The sequence below is a fragment of the Phyllobates terribilis genome, unplaced genomic scaffold (assembly GCF_046119375.1).
Source record: "Phyllobates terribilis strain yellow unplaced genomic scaffold, ASM4611937v1 Scaffold_277__1_contigs__length_2500907, whole genome shotgun sequence".
NCBI classification, from domain to species: Eukaryota; Metazoa; Chordata; class Amphibia; order Anura; family Dendrobatidae; genus Phyllobates; species Phyllobates terribilis.
In genome coordinates, this window is record NW_027363037.1 from 627,876 (window position 1) to 644,305 (window position 16,430).

A 16,430-nucleotide genomic window follows, 5' to 3' on the forward strand; every position below is an offset into this window, starting at 1 on the left:
CATGGCAATGCAATGCACAGTTGCTGAAGTTGAACCAAAATGAGCTTGTAATCTGGCGTCTGCAACTTTGAACATGAAAAATCTAATGAGGAGAAGAAAAGCAAAGCCAAAGAGTCCATCCCCAAATCCGACAAACAAGCAAAATGAACAAAAAACATTGAATTCAATTCTTTCTGATTTTAGAAACTGCATTAAAGAAGGGGTGCACCGGTCCTGGAGATACTGCAATACCAGGTCAATGCGTGGAGTGGACAGAGCAAGCTCTTTTTCCATCTCCCTGTTCTAAAAATCCATTTAATATATGGTCCCCAGATAGGGGACGTATCAGATATTAAACTGATAAGAACAGATACTACACTTGATCTTAGCCAAAAGGCCGAGAAGCGATAACCAGAATTGGTTTCAAACTACGGAGCCACCCAAGGATCCTGAAAAGTCCATTTGTGGAGATGAGCTCCTGGACTCCCGTTAAGAAGACATGTTGTCAACCTCTAGATCCCTTACATGCCTGCACTTTTCGGCTTGCTGCTGCTGCAATCCACGCGTTTTAGATCTGCATAACTCCACCTCTTTAAACACAGCACCTTCACCCCCTGCTGTTCCCACCCGCCTCAACACCGTTGGAAGGGAGGAGAACCAATTAAGGCGGGGGGTGGGGTGGAACGAGCAGCTGTCTACCCTTAGCAGGAGGGCTCCTGATTACATACCTCTCCTGCTGCTGCTGCTGCTGGCTGTCCAGCAGCAGACTGAAGGTGGCTGCTGCTGTGCACAGGTATATAAAGGCTCAGAGCCTATTATGACATGTGCAGCCAGCGTTCCATTGCCACATTCCATCTACTGCAGGCAGGATACCTGGCTGGCTGAATGTCGCTGAGAAGCTCACAGAGACCGCCATAAGCAACAGTTTAACAGAATGCCACAGACTAATCAACCAAACTTTTTGGGTTGGGTTCTCTTTTATAGTCTGCAGGCATTAAATGAAAGAAGTCAGTGTTCCAGCAGAAGGAGACAACGTTTCAGAAAAGGCATTGTAGCAAACCAAAAAAGAAATTTTAAGCGCAGCAGAGTAACCAGCGCACATACCTGTTAGCTCAGGTGAGTTTAAAAGGCTGCTGTTGATAACAAGGGCATTTGCTAAATAGATGGTGTGTGTGCAACAATATACTGAAAGGTCAATTATATTGTGCAGCTTATCTCACCACCTGTAGTTATTTAGGTGAAAGCTCCAAAATGCTTGCCTAATATGTCTGTTTATCCAAAAGGAAGTAAAAAGGGAGAGCTAGAAAGATAGCATTGCATCACATTACATGGCAATGCAATGCACAGTTGCTGAAGTTGAACCAAAATGAGCTTGTAATCTGGCTTCTCCAACTTTGAACATGAAAAATCCAATGAGGAGAAGAAAAGCAAAGCCAAAGAGTCCATCCCCAAATCCGACAAACAAGCAAAATGAACAAAAAACATTGAATTCAATTCTTTCTGATTTTAGAAACTGCATTAAAGAAGGGGTGCACCGGTCCTGGAGATACTGCAATACCAGGTCAATGCGTGGAGTGGACAGAGCAAGCTCTTTTTCCATCTCCCTGTTCTAAAAATCCATTTAATATATGGTCCCCAGATAGGGGACGTATCAGATATTAAACTGATAAGAACAGATACTACACTTGATCTTAGCCAAAAGGCCGAGAAGCGATAACCAGAATTGGTTTCAAACTACGGAGCCACCCAAGGATCCTGAAAAGTCCATTTGTGGAGATGAGCTCCTGGACTCCCGTTAAGAAGACATGTTGTCAACCTCTAGATCCCTTACATGCCTGCACTTTTCGGCTTGCTGCTGCTGCAATCCACGCGTTTTAGATCTGCATAACTCCACCTCTTTAAACACAGCACCTTCACCCCCTGCTGTTCCCACCCGCCTCAACACCGTTGGAAGGGAGGAGAACCAATTAAGGCGGGGGGTGGGGTGGAACGAGCAGCTGTCTACCCTTAGCAGGAGGGCTCCTGATTACATACCTCTCCTGCTGCTGTTGCTGCTGGCTGTCCAGCAGCAGACTGAAGGTGGCTGCTGCTGTGCACAGGTATATAAAGGCTCAGAGCCTATTATGACACGCGCAGCCAGCGTTCCATTGCCACATTCCATCTACTGCAGGCAGGATACCTGGCTGGCTGAATGTCGCTGAGAAGCTCACAGAGACCGCCATAAGCAACAGTTTAACAGAATGCCACAGACTAATCAACCAAACTTTTTGGGTTGGGTTCTCTTTTATAGTCTGCAGGCATTAAATGAAAGAAGTCAGTGTTCCAGCAGAAGGAGACAACGTTTCAGAAAAGGCATTGTAGCAAACCAAAAAAGAAATTTTAAGCGCAGCAGAGTAACCAGCGCACATACCTGTTAGCTCAGGTGAGTTTAAAAGGCTGCTGTTGATAACAAGGGCATTTGCTAAATAGATGGTGTGTGTGCAACAATATACTGAAAGGTCAATTATATTGTGCAGCTTATCTCACCACCTGTAGTTATTTAGGTGAAAGCTCCAAAATGCTGTCAAACTGTCACAGAATACTGGAGGTAGGGGGCCTAAGCTGACCCTAAGCTGGGGCCCTGACTAATCCCTCACCCTGGAGGTACTGTTAAAGGTACAGAGGTCCAGGCCGCCAGCGTAACCCCTACCTCCTGAGGATCCCTGCACCTAAGTAATCTAGTCCTGAGAAGGACCCCGATCACAACAATTGGGAACCAGAAATAATATGCCCACACACAGTATTTAGACGAACGAGACAGTACAAGGGAAAAACCAAAACCACCTTGCATACAGCTTCTACACAACTACAACAGAGGGAACACCAACGGGAAAGGAGATAAATGATAAAGCGAGGAAAGGGAAAAAACACTTCCAAATACACTTATCTCAGCAACTCCAAACACCACGATCCGCTCTGTAAGTCTGAATGAAAAGCTTTCACCGACACCTCCCAAACAGACCTGCAGGAATATAAAGGAGTCTCACTAAAGAAGCATTGATTGCAGCTGGGCGAGGCTGGACCTCAGCTAGCCCAGAGAGAGAGAGAATTAACTCCTACACTGCCGAGAAAACACAAAGCACCAACAAGTCAGCTGCGAGAAGTCAGGCTGTGTACTCGTGACGATCTTCGTGGCAACACACCCGTGACAGTACCCCCCCTTCTACGAGGGGCCTCCGGACCCTCAGGGCCAGGTTTATCCGGGTGAGTCGTGTGGAAGGCCCGAACTAATCGGTCTGCGTTAATATCCGACGCAGGAACCCACATCCTCTCCTCAGGACCATACCCCTTCCAATGAACCAAGTACTGAAGGGACCGGCGATTAAAGCGTGAATCAATGACCCTCGATACCTGGAACTCCAAGTTACCATTGACAACCACAGGAGGGGGAGGTAAAGGTGACGGTACCACCGGCGCCACATACCTCTTAAGCAATGATCTGTGAAACACGTTGTGAATTTTAAACGTAGGGGGGAGGTCAAGACGGAATGCCACCGGATTAATAACAGAACTGATTCTGTACGGCCCGATGAACCTGGGACCCAGTTTCCAGGAGGGAACCTTAAGTTTAATATTCCTGGTAGACAACCATACCTGATCGTTCACACTTAGGTCCGGACCAGACACTCTCCTCCTATCAGCCATACGTTTGTATCGGTTCCCCATAGTATTCAGATTCTTCAGCACCCCTCTCCATACTGAAGCGAGAGATGAGGAAAATCGTTCCTCCTCCGGAACCCCCGAAGAGCCCCCCCTACTGAAAGTACAAAACTGGGGGTGAAAACCATATGCCCCAAAAAACGGGGACTTACCAGTGGACTCGCTCCGCCTATTATTGAGAGCAAACTCTGCCAGAGGTAGGAAAGAAGCCCAGTCCTCCTGGTTCTCTGACACAAAACACCGAAGATATGTCTCCAAGCTCTGGTTCATACGTTCCGTCTGACCATTGGTCTGAGGATGAAAAGCCGACGAGAATGACAAATGCATCCCCCGCCGTGCACAAAACGCCCTCCAGAACTTGGACACAAACTGAGACCCCCGATCAGACACCACCTCGGAGGGTACCCCGTGAAGCCTCACAATCTCCCCAATGAACACCTGCGCAAGAGTTTTAGCATTAGGGAGAGCCGGAAGAGCGATGAAATGTGCCATCTTGCTGAACCTGTCCACTACAACGAGTATGACCGTTTTACCCGAAGACGGAGGGAGGTCCGTAATAAAGTCCATAGACAGATGAGTCCAAGGACGCTCCGGGATCTTCAAAGGTAAAAGGGCCCCAGACGGACGGGTATGTGAGGTCTTAGAGCGCGCACAAACCCCACAGGACGCGACAAAAGTTACCACCTCTTTATGTAAGTTAGGCCACCAAAACCGACGCGAGAGGAGATCCACAGTTGCTTTACTCCCCGGGTGTCCTGCAAAAACTGAGTTATGGTGTGCCTCGATCACCTTTTGTCGCAACTGATCTGGAACGAACAGTCTCCCCGGAGGTCCAACAGGGGCGTCCCCCTGAGCCTCCAATATCTCCTCCTCCAGCTCAGAGCATACTGCCGAAACCACCACCCCCTCCTGAAGAATAGGAATCCTGTCGTCCGTATTCCCGGCCCCAGGGAAACTACGAGATAAGGCATCCGCCTTTACATTTTTAGACCCAGGACGATATGTAACGACGAAATTAAACCTGGTAAAAAACAATGACCACCTAGCTTGTCTGGGATTCAGACGTTTAGCGGACTCCAGATATAGCAGGTTCTTGTGATCGGTGATGACGGTGACCGGATGAACTGCCCCCTCCAAAAAATGGCGCCACTCCTCAAAAGCTAACTTAATGGCCAAGAGTTCCCTATTGCCGACATCGTAATTCCTCTCAGCGGACGACAATTTTTTAGAGAAAAAGGCGCACGGATGCCACTTACCAGGGGACGAACCCTGTGACAATACTGCTCCCACCCCTACCTCGGAAGCGTCTACCTCTACAAAGAATGGCTGAGACGCATCAGGTTGAATGAGTATAGGTGCCGAGGCAAAACATTTTTTCAAGGAGGAGAATGCTTGACAAGCCTTGTCAGACCACCTAGAAAAATCCGTCCCCTTTTTAGTCATGTCTGTGAGAGGCTTAACCATGGACGAGAAATTACGAATGAACTTCCGGTAATAGTTAGCAAACCCCAGGAAACGTTGTAGTGCCTTAAGATTCTCCGGCCGATCCCACTCAAGAACTGCCCGCACTTTCCCAGGGTCCATACGAAAACCGGACGCTGAAACCAGGAAGCCTAAAAACTGGAGTTCCTGTACGGCGAACACACACTTTTCCCACTTGGCATACAGTTTATTATCCCGCAAGATCTGTAACACCTGTCTAACGTGCTCCTGATGAGACACCAGATCCGGCGAGTAAATTAAGATATCATCCAGATATATGACAACAAACTGTCCCACCAGGTGGCGAAAAATATCATTAACAAAGTGTTGAAACACCGCCGGGGCATTAGTCAGACCGAATGGCATGACAAGGTTCTCATAATGCCCCTCCGGAGTGTTAAAAGCCGTCTTCCACTCATCCCCCTCCTTCATCCTAATCAGATTGTACGCCCCCCTGAGATCCAATTTAGAGAACCATTTGGCGCCCACGATCTGATTAAAGAGATCGGGAATAAGTGGGAGCGGATACGGATCTCGGACCGTAATCCGATTAAGTTCACGGAAATCCAGGCAAGGGCGTAGGCCTCCATCTTTCTTCTTAACAAAGAAGAACCCCGCGGCCACCGGTGAAGATGAAGGTCTAATATGCCCCTTAGCCAGACTTTCAGAAATATAATCCTTCATGGCCTGCCTCTCAGGACCAGAAAGGTTATACAACCTAGCTTTAGGTAACTTGGCCTCAGGGAGCAGTTTTACAGAACAGTCATACTCGCGATGAGGAGGTAGTTCCTGACACCCATTCTCCGAGAATACATCCTCAAAGTCCGCCAGAAATGGAGGTAAGACCCAAGGAGTAACCGCACCGATGACCGTGTTCATGCAGTTTTTATTACAGAATTTACTCCATTGGCTTATCTCTCTGGTTTGCCAATTAATAACCGGGTTATGCTTAGCTAACCAAGGAAGGCCCAACACTATAGGAGTGGGAAGTCCCTCCAACACGTAGCAAGACAACAGTTCTTTATGTATTGCCCCCACTTGAAGTTTTACGCCATGCACAGCTTGCAAAAAACTTCCCTGACCGAGAGGCCTGGCATCGATCGAGAATATGGGGATGGGTTTAGCCAACTCACTCAATCGCATACCTTGAACCCGGGCAAACCGAGCATCAACCAGATTAGCCCCGGCCCCACTATCCAGAAGAACAGATATCCTCTCAGTTCTCGTACCCACCACCACCTCCGCCGGTACGAGAAACTGAGACGAACCTAGGGACGAAATACCTACTCCCAGATTGCCGTCCACCACACAACCTGGGATCAACAGTTTTTTCGACGACTCTTTACTCTGCAAGGGACGGGATGGACACCCCCCAATAAAATGTCCCTTTTTCCCGCAGAGGAAACACCTTCCTGTCTTATGGCGCACCACCGGTCCCCTTCCCCGAAATGATGTCCCTCCTAATTGCATAGGCTCCTCCGGACTGACCAGGGGAACCACCATATGAGGGGACCTTGTAGGAGGTGGAGACATTACAGGGGGTAGAGTTATCCCGCACCTCTCCCGAAGCCGTCTGTCAACGCGAATAGCAAGGGCCATAGCGGCTTCCAGTGACGCGGGAGAGTCATACTGTGCCAACACATCCTGTAATTTGTCGGATAAACCATGACAAAACTGGCTCCTAAGAGCCGGGTCATTCCACTGGGTGTCCGTGGCCCACCTACGGAACTCCGAACAGAATTCCTCCGCCGGACGATCTCCCTGCTGAATCCTACGTAACTTAGACTCAGCAAGGGAGATCCGATCTGGGTCATCATATACGAGTCCCAGAGCAGCGAAAAACCTATCCACTGACTGGAGAACCGGGGAGCTTGGGGGAAGAGAGAACGCCCAAGATTGTGGGTCCCCTTGTAGGAGCGAGATGACAATTCCCACCCTTTGTTCTTCACTGCCCGATGACCGAGGCCGCAGCCGAAAGTACAATTTGCATGCCTCCCGGAAAACAAAAAACTTGTCCCGCCCCCCAGTGAACCTGTCAGGGAGAGCTACTTTAGGTTCTGGTCCGGCTTGCTCCAGAGGATGCAAAACCTTGGACCTAACGTCCGCCAGCCCCATGGACAAACTCTGCAACTGCCGAGCTAGACCGGCTACTGGATCCATGGTAGCTGGAGAAAAACTAAGTTGGTCGGTGAAAATGTCAAACTGTCACAGAATACTGGAGGTAGGGGGCCTAAGCTGACCCTAAGCTGGGGCCCTGACTAATCCCTCACCCTGGAGGTACTGTTAAAGGTACAGAGGTCCAGGCCGCCAGCGTAACCCCTACCTCCTGAGGATCCCTGCACCTAAGTAATCTAGTCCTGAGAAGGACCCCGATCACAACAATTGGGAACCAGAAATAATATGCCCACACACAGTATTTAGACGAACGAGACAGTACAAGGGAAAAACCAAAACCACCTTGCATACAACTTCTACACAACTACAACAGAGGGAACACCAACGGGAAAGGAGATAAATGATAAAGCGAGGCAAGGGAAAAAACACTTCCAAATACACTTATCTCAGCAACTCCAAACACCACGATCCGCTCTGTAAGTCTGAATGAAAAGCTTTCACCGACACCTCCCAAACAGACCTGCAGGAATATAAAGGAGTCTCACTAAAGAAGCATTGATTGCAGCTGGGCGAGGCTGGACCTCAGCTAGCCCAGAGAGAGAGAGAATTAACTCCTACACTGCCGAGAAAACACAAAGCACCAACAAGTCAGCTGCGAGAAGTCAGGCTGTGTACTCGTGACGATCTTCGTGGCAACACACCCGTGACAAATGCTTGCCTAATATGTCTGTTTATCCAAAAGGAAGTAAAAAGGGAGAGCTAGAAAGATAGCATTGCATCACATTACATGGCAATGCAATGCACAGTTGCTGAAGTTGAACCAAAATGAGCTTGTAATCTGGCTTCTGCAACTTTGAACATGAAAAATCCAATGAGGAGAAGAAAAGCAAAGCCAAAGAGTCCATCCCCAAATCCGACAAACAAGCAAAATGAACAAAAAACATTGAATTCAATTCTTTCTGATTTTAGAAACTGCATTAAAGAAGGGGTGCACCGGTCCTGGAGATACTGCAATACCAGGTCAATGCGTGGAGTGGACAGAGCAAGCTCTTTTTCCATCTCCCTGTTCTAAAAATCCATTTAATATATGGTCCCCAGATAGGGGACGTATCAGATATTAAACTGATAAGAACAGATACTACACTTGATCTTAGCCAAAAGGCCGAGAAGCGATAACCAGAATTGGTTTCAAACTACGGAGCCACCCAAGGATCCTGAAAAGTCCATTTGTGGAGATGAGCTCCTGGACTCCCGTTAAGAAGACATGTTGTCAACCTCTAGATCCCTTACATGCCTGCACTTTTCGGCTTGCTGCTGCTGCAATCCACGCGTTTTAGATCTGCATAACTCCACCTCTTTAAACACAGCACCTTCACCCCCTGCTGTTCCCACCCGCCTCAACACCGTTGGAAGGGAGGAGAACCAATTAAGGCGGGGGGTGGGGTGGAACGAGCAGCTGTCTACCCTTAGCAGGAGGGCTCCTGATTACATACCTCTCCTGCTGCTGCTGCTGCTGGCTGTCCAGCAGCAGACTGAAGGTGGCTGCTGCTGTGCACAGGTATATAAAGGCTCAGAGCCTATTATGACACGCGCAGCCAGCGTTCCATTGCCACATTCCATCTACTGCAGGCAGGATACCTGGCTGGCTGAATGTCGCTGAGAAGCTCACAGAGACCGCCATAAGCAACAGTTTAACAGAATGCCACAGACTAATCAACCAAACTTTTTGGGTTGGGTTCTCTTTTATAGTCTGCAGGCATTAAATGAAAGAAGTCAGTGTTCCAGCAGAAGGAGACAACGTTTCAGAAAAGGCATTGTAGCAAACCAAAAAAGAAATTTTAAGCGCAGCAGAGTAACCAGCGCACATACCTGTTAGCTCAGGTGAGTTTAAAAGGCTGCTGTTGATAACAAGGGCATTTGCTAAATAGATGGTGTGTGTGCAACAATATACTGAAAGGTCAATTATATTGTGCAGCTTATCTCACCACCTGTAGTTATTTAGGTGAAAGCTCCAAAATGCTTGCCTAATATGTCTGTTTATCCAAAAGGAAGTAAAAAGGGAGAGCTAGAAAGATAGCATTGCATCACATTACATGGCAATGCAATGCACAGTTGCTGAAGTTGAACCAAAATGAGCTTGTAATCTGCCTTCTGCAACTTTGAACATGAAAAATCCAATGAGGAGAAGAAAAGCAAAGCCAAAGAGTCCATCCCCAAATCCGACAAACAAGCAAAATGAACAAAAAACATTGAATTCAATTCTTTCTGATTTTAGAAACTGCATTAAAGAAGGGGTGCACCGGTCCTGGAGATACTGCAATACCAGGTCAATGCGTGGAGTGGACAGAGCAAGCTCTTTTTCCATCTCCCTGTTCTAAAAATCCATTTAATATATGGTCCCCAGATAGGGGACGTATCAGATATTAAACTGATAAGAACAGATACTACACTTGATCTTAGCCAAAAGGCCGAGAAGCGATAACCAGAATTGGTTTCAAACTACGGAGCCACCCAAGGATCCTGAAAAGTCCATTTGTGGAGATGAGCTCCTGGACTCCCGTTAAGAAGACATGTTGTCAACCTCTAGATCCCTTACATGCCTGCACTTTTCGGCTTGCTGCTGCTGCAATCCACGCGTTTTAGATCTGCATAACTCCACCTCTTTAAACACAGCACCTTCACCCCCTGCTGTTCCCACCCGCCTCAACACCGTTGGAAGGGAGGAGAACCAATTAAGGCGGGGGGTGGGGTGGAACGAGCAGCTGTCTACCCTTAGCAGGAGGGCTCCTGATTACATACCTCTCCTGCTGCTGCTGCTGCTGGCTGTCCAGCAGCAGACTGAAGGTGGCTGCTGCTGTGCACAGGTATATAAAGGCTCAGAGCCTATTATGACACGCGCAGCCAGCGTTCCATTGCCACATTCCATCTACTGCAGGCAGGATACCTGGCTGGCTGAATGTCGCTGAGAAGCTCACAGAGACCGCCATAAGCAACAGTTTAACAGAATGCCACAGACTAATCAACCAAACTTTTTGGGTTGGGTTCTCTTTTATAGTCTGCAGGCATTAAATGAAAGAAGTCAGTGTTCCAGCAGAAGGAGACAACGTTTCAGAAAAGGCATTGTAGCAAACCAAAAAAGAAATTTTAAGCGCAGCAGAGTAACCAGCGCACATACCTGTTAGCTCAGGTGAGTTTAAAAGGCTGCTGTTGATAACAAGGGCATTTGCTAAATAGATGGTGTGTGTGCAACAATATACTGAAAGGTCAATTATATTGTGCAGCTTATCTCACCACCTGTAGTTATTTAGGTGAAAGCTCCAAAATGCTTGCCTAATATGTCTGTTTATCCAAAAGGAAGTAAAAAGGGAGAGCTAGAAAGATAGCATTGCATCACATTACATGGCAATGCAATGCACAGTTGCTGAAGTTGAACCAAAATGAGCTTGTAATCTGCCTTCTGCAACTTTGAACATGAAAAATCCAATGAGGAGAAGAAAAGCAAAGCCAAAGAGTCCATCCCCAAATCCGACAAACAAGCAAAATGAACAAAAAACATTGAATTCAATTCTTTCTGATTTTAGAAACTGCATTAAAGAAGGGGTGCACCGGTCCTGGAGATACTGCAATACCAGGTCAATGCGTGGAGTGGACAGAGCAAGCTCTTTTTCCATCTCCCTGTTCTAAAAATCCATTTAATATATGGTCCCCAGATAGGGGACGTATCAGATATTAAACTGTTAAGAACAGATACTACACTTGATCTTAGCCAAAAGGCCGAGAAGCGATAACCAGAATTGGTTTCAAACTACGGAGCCACCCAAGGATCCTGAAAAGTCCATTTGTGGAGATGAGCTCCTGGACTCCCGTTAAGAAGACATGTTGTCAACCTCTAGATCCCTTACATGCCTGCACTTTTCGGCTTGCTGCTGCTGCAATCCACGCGTTTTAGATCTGCATAACTCCACCTCTTTAAACACAGCACCTTCACCCCCTGCTGTTCCCACCCGCCTCAACACCGTTGGAAGGGAGGAGAACCAATTAAGGCGGGGGGTGGGGTGGAACGAGCAGCTGTCTACCCTTAGCAGGAGGGCTCCTGATTACATACCTCTCCTGCTGCTGCTGCTGCTGGCTGTCCAGCAGCAGACTGAAGGTGGCTGCTGCTGTGCACAGGTATATAAAGGCTCAGAGCCTATTATGACACGCGCAGCCAGCGTTCCATTGCCACATTCCATCTACTGCAGGCAGGATACCTGGCTGGCTGAATGTCGCTGAGAAGCTCACAGAGACCGCCATAAGCAACAGTTTAACAGAATGCCACAGACTAATCAACCAAACTTTTTGGGTTGGGTTCTCTTTTATAGTCTGCAGGCATTAAATGAAAGAAGTCAGTGTTCCAGCAGAAGGAGACAACGTTTCAGAAAAGGCATTGTAGCAAACCAAAAAAGAAATTTTAAGCGCAGCAGAGTAACCAGCGCACATACCTGTTAGCTCAGGTGAGTTTAAAAGGCTGCTGTTGATAACAAGGGCATTTGCTAAATAGATGGTGTGTGTGCAACAATATACTGAAAGGTCAATTATATTGTGCAGCTTATCTCACCACCTGTAGTTATTTAGGTGAAAGCTCCAAAATGCTTGCCTAATATGTCTGTTTATCCAAAAGGAAGTAAAAAGGGAGAGCTAGAAAGATAGCATTGCATCACATTACATGGCAATGCAATGCACAGTTGCTGAAGTTGAACCAAAATGAGCTTGTAATCTGGCTTCTGCAACTTTGAACATGAAAAATCCAATGAGGAGAAGAAAAGCAAAGCCAAAGAGTCCATCCCCAAATCCGACAAACAAGCAAAATGAACAAAAAACATTGAATTCAATTCTTTCTGATTTTAGAAACTGCATTAAAGAAGGGGTGCACCGGTCCTGGAGATACTGCAATACCAGGTCAATGCGTGGAGTGGACAGAGCAAGCTCTTTTTCCATCTCCCTGTTCTAAAAATCCATTTAATATATGGTCCCCAGATAGGGGACGTATCAGATATTAAACTGATAAGAACAGATACTACACTTGATCTTAGCCAAAAGGCCGAGAAGCGATAACCAGAATTGGTTTCAAACTACGGAGCCACCCAAGGATCCTGAAAAGTCCATTTGTGGAGATGAGCTCCTGGACTCCCGTTAAGAAGACATGTTGTCAACCTCTAGATCCCTTACATGCCTGCACTTTTCGGCTTGCTGCTGCTGCAATCCACGCGTTTTAGATCTGCATAACTCCACCTCTTTAAACACAGCACCTTCACCCCCTGCTGTTCCCACCCGCCTCAACACCGTTGGAAGGGAGGAGAACCAATTAAGGCGGGGGGTGGGGTGGAACGAGCAGCTGTCTACCCTTAGCAGGAGGGCTCCTGATTACATACCTCTCCTGCTGCTGCTGCTGCTGGCTGTCCAGCAGCAGACTGAAGGTGGCTGCTGCTGTGCACAGGTATATAAAGGCTCAGAGCCTATTATGACACGCGCAGCCAGCGTTCCATTGCCACATTCCATCTACTGCAGGCAGGATACCTGGCTGGCTGAATGTCGCTGAGAAGCTCACAGAGACCGCCATAAGCAACAGTTTAACAGAATGCCACAGACTAATCAACCAAACTTTTTGGGTTGGGTTCTCTTTTATAGTCTGCAGGCATTAAATGAAAGAAGTCAGTGTTCCAGCAGAAGGAGACAACGTTTCAGAAAAGGCATTGTAGCAAACCAAAAAAGAAATTTTAAGCGCAGCAGAGTAACCAGCGCACATACCTGTTAGCTCAGGTGAGTTTAAAAGGCTGCTGTTGATAACAAGGGCATTTGCTAAATAGATGGTGTGTGTGCAACAATATACTGAAAGGTCAATTATATTGTGCAGCTTATCTCACCACCTGTAGTTATTTAGGTGAAAGCTCCAAAATGCTTGCCTAATATGTCTGTTTATCCAAAAGGAAGTAAAAAGGGAGAGCTAGAAAGATAGCATTGCATCACATTACATGGCAATGCAATGCACAGTTGCTGAAGTTGAACCAAAATGAGCTTGTAATCTGCCTTCTGCAACTTTGAACATGAAAAATCCAATGAGGAGAAGAAAAGCAAAGCCAAAGAGTCCATCCCCAAATCCGACAAACAAGCAAAATGAACAAAAAACATTGAATTCAATTCTTTCTGATTTTAGAAACTGCATTAAAGAAGGGGTGCACCGGTCCTGGAGATACTGCAATACCAGGTCAATGCGTGGAGTGGACAGAGCAAGCTCTTTTTCCATCTCCCTGTTCTAAAAATCCATTTAATATATGGTCCCCAGATAGGGGACGTATCAGATATTAAACTGTTAAGAACAGATACTACACTTGATCTTAGCCAAAAGGCCGAGAAGCGATAACCAGAATTGGTTTCAAACTACGGAGCCACCCAAGGATCCTGAAAAGTCCATTTGTGGAGATGAGCTCCTGGACTCCCGTTAAGAAGACATGTTGTCAACCTCTAGATCCCTTACATGCCTGCACTTTTCGGCTTGCTGCTGCTGCAATCCACGCGTTTTAGATCTGCATAACTCCACCTCTTTAAACACAGCACCTTCACCCCCTGCTGTTCCCACCCGCCTCAACACCGTTGGAAGGGAGGAGAACCAATTAAGGCGGGGGGTGGGGTGGAACGAGCAGCTGTCTACCCTTAGCAGGAGGGCTCCTGATTACATACCTCTCCTGCTGCTGCTGCTGCTGGCTGTCCAGCAGCAGACTGAAGGTGGCTGCTGCTGTGCACAGGTATATAAAGGCTCAGAGCCTATTATGACACGCGCAGCCAGCGTTCCATTGCCACATTCCATCTACTGCAGGCAGGATACCTGGCTGGCTGAATGTCGCTGAGAAGCTCACAGAGACCGCCATAAGCAACAGTTTAACAGAATGCCACAGACTAATCAACCAAACTTTTTGGGTTGGGTTCTCTTTTATAGTCTGCAGGCATTAAATGAAAGAAGTCAGTGTTCCAGCAGAAGGAGACAACGTTTCAGAAAAGGCATTGTAGCAAACCAAAAAAGAAATTTTAAGCGCAGCAGAGTAACCAGCGCACATACCTGTTAGCTCAGGTGAGTTTAAAAGGCTGCTGTTGATAACAAGGGCATTTGCTAAATAGATGGAGTGTGTGCAACAATATACTGAAAGGTCAATTATATTGTGCAGCTTATCTCACCACCTGTAGTTATTTAGGTGAAAGCTCCAAAATGCTTGCCTAATATGTCTGTTTATCCAAAAGGAAGTAAAAAGGGAGAGCTAGAAAGATAGCATTGCATCACATTACATGGCAATGCAATGCACAGTTGCTGAAGTTGAACCAAAATGAGCTTGTAATCTGCCTTCTGCAACTTTGAACATGAAAAATCCAATGAGGAGAAGAAAAGCAAAGCCAAAGAGTCCATCCCCAAATCCGACAAACAAGCAAAATGAACAAAAAACATTGAATTCAATTCTTTCTGATTTTAGAAACTGCATTAAAGAAGGGGTGCACCGGTCCTGGAGATACTGCAATACCAGGTCAATGCGTGGAGTGGACAGAGCAAGCTCTTTTTCCATCTCCCTGTTCTAAAAATCCATTTAATATATGGTCCCCAGATAGGGGACGTATCAGATATTAAACTGATAAGAACAGATACTACACTTGATCTTAGCCAAAAGGCCGAGAAGCGATAACCAGAATTGGTTTCAAACTACGGAGCCACCCAAGGATCCTGAAAAGTCCATTTGTGGAGATGAGCTCCTGGACTCCCGTTAAGAAGACATGTTGTCAACCTCTAGATCCCTTACATGCCTGCACTTTTCGGCTTGCTGCTGCTGTAATCCACGCGTTTTAGATCTGCATAACTCCACCTCTTTAAACACAGCACCTTCACCCCCTGCTGTTCCCACCCGCCTCAACACCGTTGGAAGGGAGGAGAACCAATTAAGGCGGGGGGTGGGGTGGAACGAGCAGCTGTCTACCCTTAGCAGGAGGGCTCCTGATTACATACCTCTCCTGCTGCTGCTGCTGCTGGCTGTCCAGCAGCAGACTGAAGGTGGCTGCTGCTGTGCACAGGTATATAAAGGCTCAGAGCCTATTATGACACGCGCAGCCAGCGTTCCATTGCCACATTCCATCTACTGCAGGCAGGATACCTGGCTGGCTGAATGTCGCTGAGAAGCTCACAGAGACCGCCATAAGCAACAGTTTAACAGAATGCCACAGACTAATCAACCAAACTTTTTGGGTTGGGTTCTCTTTTATAGTCTGCAGGCATTAAATGAAAGAAGTCAGTGTTCCAGCAGAAGGAGACAACGTTTCAGAAAAGGCATTGTAGCAAACCAAAAAAGAAATTTTAAGCGCAGCAGAGTAACCAGCGCACATACCTGTTAGCTCAGGTGAGTTTAAAAGGCTGCTGTTGATAACAAGGGCATTTGCTAAATAGATGGTGTGTGTGCAACAATATACTGAAAGGTCAATTATATTGTGCAGCTTATCTCACCACCTGTAGTTATTTAGGTGAAAGCTCCAAAATGCTTGCCTAATATGTCTGTTTATCCAAAAGGAAGTAAAAAGGGAGAGCTAGAAAGATAGCATTGCATCACATTACATGGCAATGCAATGCACAGTTGCTGAAGTTGAACCAAAATGAGCTTGTAATCTGGCTTCTGCAACTTTGAACATGAAAAATCCAATGAGGAGAAGAAAAGCAAAGCCAAAGAGTCCATCCCCAAATCCGACAAACAAGCAAAATGAACAAAAAACATTGAATTCAATTCTTTCTGATTTTAGAAACTGCATTAAAGAAGGGGTGCACCGGTCCTGGAGATACTGCAATACCAGGTCAATGCGTGGAGTGGACAGAGCAAGCTCTTTTTCCATCTCCCTGTTCTAAAAATCCATTTAATATATGGTCCCCAGATAGGGGACGTATCAGATATTAAACTGATAAGAACAGATACTACACTTGATCTTAGCCAAAAGGCCGAGAAGCGATAACCAGAATTGGTTTCAAACTACGGAGCCACCCAAGGATCCTGAAAAGTCCATTTGTGGAGATGAGCTCCTGGACTCCCGTTAAGAAGACATGTTGTCAACCTCTAGATCCCTTACATGCCTGCACTTTTCGGCTTGCTGCTGCT

The 16,430-nt window shown here is 46.8% G+C and overlaps 9 non-coding genes across 9 annotated transcripts; all 9 read right to left on the bottom strand.

Annotated features, from left to right (window-relative positions):
• Positions 1 to 197: 197 nt before the first annotated feature.
• Positions 198 to 388, bottom strand: LOC141219907 (U2 spliceosomal RNA). Its single transcript, XR_012288283.1, has one exon. It is a non-coding gene; the product is annotated as a U2 spliceosomal RNA (small nuclear RNA).
• A 1,115-nt stretch (positions 389 to 1,503) lies between these two features.
• LOC141219909 (U2 spliceosomal RNA) lies at positions 1,504 to 1,694 on the bottom strand. The gene has a single exon (XR_012288284.1). It is a non-coding gene; the product is annotated as a U2 spliceosomal RNA (small nuclear RNA).
• Positions 1,695 to 8,258: 6,564 nt separating this feature from the next.
• On the bottom strand, positions 8,259 to 8,449 carry LOC141219910 (U2 spliceosomal RNA). Its single transcript, XR_012288285.1, has one exon. It is a non-coding gene; the product is annotated as a U2 spliceosomal RNA (small nuclear RNA).
• Positions 8,450 to 9,564: 1,115 nt separating this feature from the next.
• LOC141219911 (U2 spliceosomal RNA) lies at positions 9,565 to 9,755 on the bottom strand. The gene has a single exon (XR_012288286.1). It is a non-coding gene; the product is annotated as a U2 spliceosomal RNA (small nuclear RNA).
• A 1,115-nt stretch (positions 9,756 to 10,870) lies between these two features.
• On the bottom strand, positions 10,871 to 11,061 carry LOC141220255 (U2 spliceosomal RNA). Its single transcript, XR_012288624.1, has one exon. It is a non-coding gene; the product is annotated as a U2 spliceosomal RNA (small nuclear RNA).
• A 1,115-nt stretch (positions 11,062 to 12,176) lies between these two features.
• Positions 12,177 to 12,367, bottom strand: LOC141219912 (U2 spliceosomal RNA). The gene has a single exon (XR_012288287.1). It is a non-coding gene; the product is annotated as a U2 spliceosomal RNA (small nuclear RNA).
• A 1,115-nt stretch (positions 12,368 to 13,482) lies between these two features.
• Positions 13,483 to 13,673, bottom strand: LOC141220256 (U2 spliceosomal RNA). Its single transcript, XR_012288625.1, has one exon. It is a non-coding gene; the product is annotated as a U2 spliceosomal RNA (small nuclear RNA).
• A 1,115-nt stretch (positions 13,674 to 14,788) lies between these two features.
• On the bottom strand, positions 14,789 to 14,979 carry LOC141219913 (U2 spliceosomal RNA). The gene has a single exon (XR_012288288.1). It is a non-coding gene; the product is annotated as a U2 spliceosomal RNA (small nuclear RNA).
• A 1,115-nt stretch (positions 14,980 to 16,094) lies between these two features.
• LOC141219914 (U2 spliceosomal RNA) lies at positions 16,095 to 16,285 on the bottom strand. Its single transcript, XR_012288289.1, has one exon. It is a non-coding gene; the product is annotated as a U2 spliceosomal RNA (small nuclear RNA).
• Between the last annotated feature and the right edge of the window lie 145 nt (positions 16,286 to 16,430).